This window comes from Sinocyclocheilus rhinocerous, unplaced genomic scaffold (assembly GCF_001515625.1).
Source record: "Sinocyclocheilus rhinocerous isolate Xijiao unplaced genomic scaffold, SAMN03320098_v1.1 scaffold3545, whole genome shotgun sequence".
Lineage (NCBI taxonomy): Eukaryota > Metazoa > Chordata > Actinopteri > Cypriniformes > Cyprinidae > Sinocyclocheilus > Sinocyclocheilus rhinocerous.
Genome location: NW_015634617.1, coordinates 28,527 through 31,538, shown reverse-complemented (window position 1 = coordinate 31,538; position 3,012 = coordinate 28,527). Strand labels below are relative to the sequence as shown.

Below are 3,012 nucleotides of genomic sequence, written 5' to 3'. Positions count from 1 at the left end.
AAATATTACCAAACGTTAGAATTAGACACTTTGACAATATGCCAACCGCATGTCGGTGCACGTGATTAACCGCTCATTCACAGAATGCGCTTTTGTGTTGACAAAGATGCGACGCGGGCAGTGGAATAGGAAAAACTTGCAAGAAGATGGGAGTGAACTTCTTTTAACTTGAGCGGCGTGTTTTTAGACTGCCGTTTCATGCAAGAGACGCGAGCGTAACAGTCAAACGCATCCATGTTTACATATAAAAAAACAATGGAAAAGCAGTGCAACCGAATAAAAAACCTACTGTATGTCTGATATGTCATGTTTGCATCATGGTGACAGGCTGAAAACTGCTGTTGTTTTTACAGAACATTTACAGTTAATGGTGTGCGTGTGTGTGTTTGTGCGTGTGTGTGTGTGTGTGTGTGTGTGTGTGAGAGCGAGTTTTTCACTGATGTTCAGGGTTTTTAATTGTAATGTTTAACCTTCTGCTTTTCTCAATCATCAAACTGTGCCGAGTTCAGAGCAAGGTCTTCAGACGTCTGAACCTCTCCCAGTTTCTTCTGAAAACATAAAACTCTTGTTGCATGCTGTAGAGTATGCATTCGAGAGCTTGTCTCTGCGTGGGACTGGCTCTGGCGTTCTCATACGTTGGTGTGGTTGATTTCTTCACTCGCGTCTGATGCCAGGCGAAGGTCTTTCACCTCGTCCTGTGATGTGAACGGCGGCTCAAGGTCGCTTCAGATCAATGTTTAATCCACTACGTGACGCCTGTGAACACGTAGCCCTGAGATCAGACGTTTCTGCCGCACCGGAAACTCGGTCCTACAGTGAAAATGAGCTGCTTTAGTCCAAACACACGGTCCAGTGTTTTATAACAATAATGTAACGATTTTGTAATGAGAAGAATTTATAAACCCACTGGCAACAAAGGAGATGCTTTTAGGGCTCACTGCAGTTTTCTGCCGAAATAAAAGTGGAAATGAAAACATTAAGATTAAATATTAGTACTGTAATTTATCAATGTTATTTCATTGTTCTTTTTTTCAATAGTAATTTCTTAATTGTAAAATAATAATGATAATTTTAATAATTTTATATTTTATATTATAGTCTTGACTTATTTTTGGCCTGCAGTCATAGGCTGTTTTCTGTCAAAATAAACGCTTGATGGTTTAACATTTGAAAATAAAGACAAATATTATTGTGTAATAATATTATAAAAATTTTTTTTTATAAAATAATAGTATTGTAATTCTGCAGTTATACTGTAAAATAAAATGTCATTATTATTAATGGATTTTCCAGTATTTTTACTATAGTAATTTCATATTTGTAAATTATTTGAATAAACATTAAAAATAATAAGGATGAAAATATCAATAATAATAATAATAGTAATAAAAATACTAATTATTATTTTATTTTATAGTCGTATTGATATAGAATCACAGTATTTTATCTCTCTTTTTTTTTTTTCTTCCTTTTAAATCGATCCGGAAATGAAATTCTTTTCTCTATCTGAAAAATTCGATTTTGTTTCTTCTTCCCCCTTAATCATTCAGTTCTAGTGTATGTCATGAACAGTCACTCTGTAAATGCTCATAACTCACAGCAGACACTGATCTAGACTGTTGGTGATGTGTTCTCTGATGACAGTCGTTGTCTGTTGTCTCTTGCTAATTGTTCGTTTGTTTGTCAGTCATGAGTCTCTCCGACTGATTGTAGTTTGTGACTGAAGCAGAACCGTTACGTCACTGCTGGAAATGACAGCAGATGGGAGACACGTTTCCATCGTTTATCCGTGTGCATGAGGAAAGACACAGACGTGTTTAAATGACATCTAAATGAATAACATAATGCATAAATATTGGGTCAGATAACCACGTTTAACTAGATTTAATACTTTTCAGCATTGATTGAATTGTAGATACATTCATCTCACTTCATCTGCCATTTTGGATATTTTTGGAGCTTGTTGCAGTGCATCATGGGATTGTATTTTTTTATTTAGGATTTTAGCTGTGACTTCAGATTTTTCATATAAGATGATGTTACTTATTATTTTTCTACTTCAAAATTTCACATTTAATTAACAAAAATAATTAAAAAAAAATAAATAAAACAATAAATATTAAAATAAATACATTTTATTTTAATGTTTGTTTTTAGCTTTTTTTAGTTTTATATAATTTTAATTATTACATTTTATTACATTGTGTTATTAAATACAATATTAAAATGATTTTTCATTTTTTTGGATTTTATTAATCTTGCTCTATAGAGGTTGTTTAATCAGTGACTTATTACAGATAGTAGTGTAAATGACTCATAACCTCCTAAAATATTTGAAATTTAATAGCAGTTTCTGAATGTCAGCATATAAAGGCATATTTACTCCTTAAAATTCTTAAATAAACGACTTCATCATACATCACTAATAACTAATGATTTTGATAATGTAAATAAGAAAAGCTGTAATGGTGATACTTGTTTTTAAAAAAAAAAAAAAAAAAAAAAGTAAACATGCTTTAGAATTTGGCCAAAGCAAATTTGTTTACAGTTGCCAAGCAACAGAACATTCCAATGACAGGCACTTTAGAATTCCGCTGACATGTGGTCAAAGGTCAAATTCAAATACGGCTCGTCCAGTCAGAGTTGTGAGTTGGAACAGTTTGTTTTCTGAGGTTGATATGTAATAGCGTGTGTGTTTTGTGTGTGTATGTGAGTGTCAAGGGAGACATTCCAGGTGTGTTGTGCTCTCAGCATCTTGCTATCTCTCCAGTGTGTGTATATGTGAGTGTGTATGAGGTTGAGAGAGCCGGTTTGCTTAAGGGCAAACATTGTCATGTCCTCTGCTTATCTGTGTGTTAGAGACGAGTGGCCTACTGCATATAATGCTTTCTCTCTTCCTCTCTCTCTCTCTCTCTCTCTCTCTCTTTAGGTGTGATGAACAGCAGGCATGTGGACCTGAAGCTCAAGAAGCTCACAGAGATTCAGCCACAGGGTGGCAGCTCCCCTTCCTCT

General features: G+C 34.3%; 1 protein-coding gene across 1 annotated transcript in view; it reads left to right on the top strand.

Moving 5' to 3' along the window:
- Positions 1 to 3,012, top strand: part of LOC107745942 (myotubularin-related protein 4-like) — a gene marked incomplete at its 3' end in the record, with an annotated part of 37,521 nt that overhangs the window by 7,325 nt on the left and 27,184 nt on the right. The gene's annotated exons all lie outside the window — the stretch shown is intronic.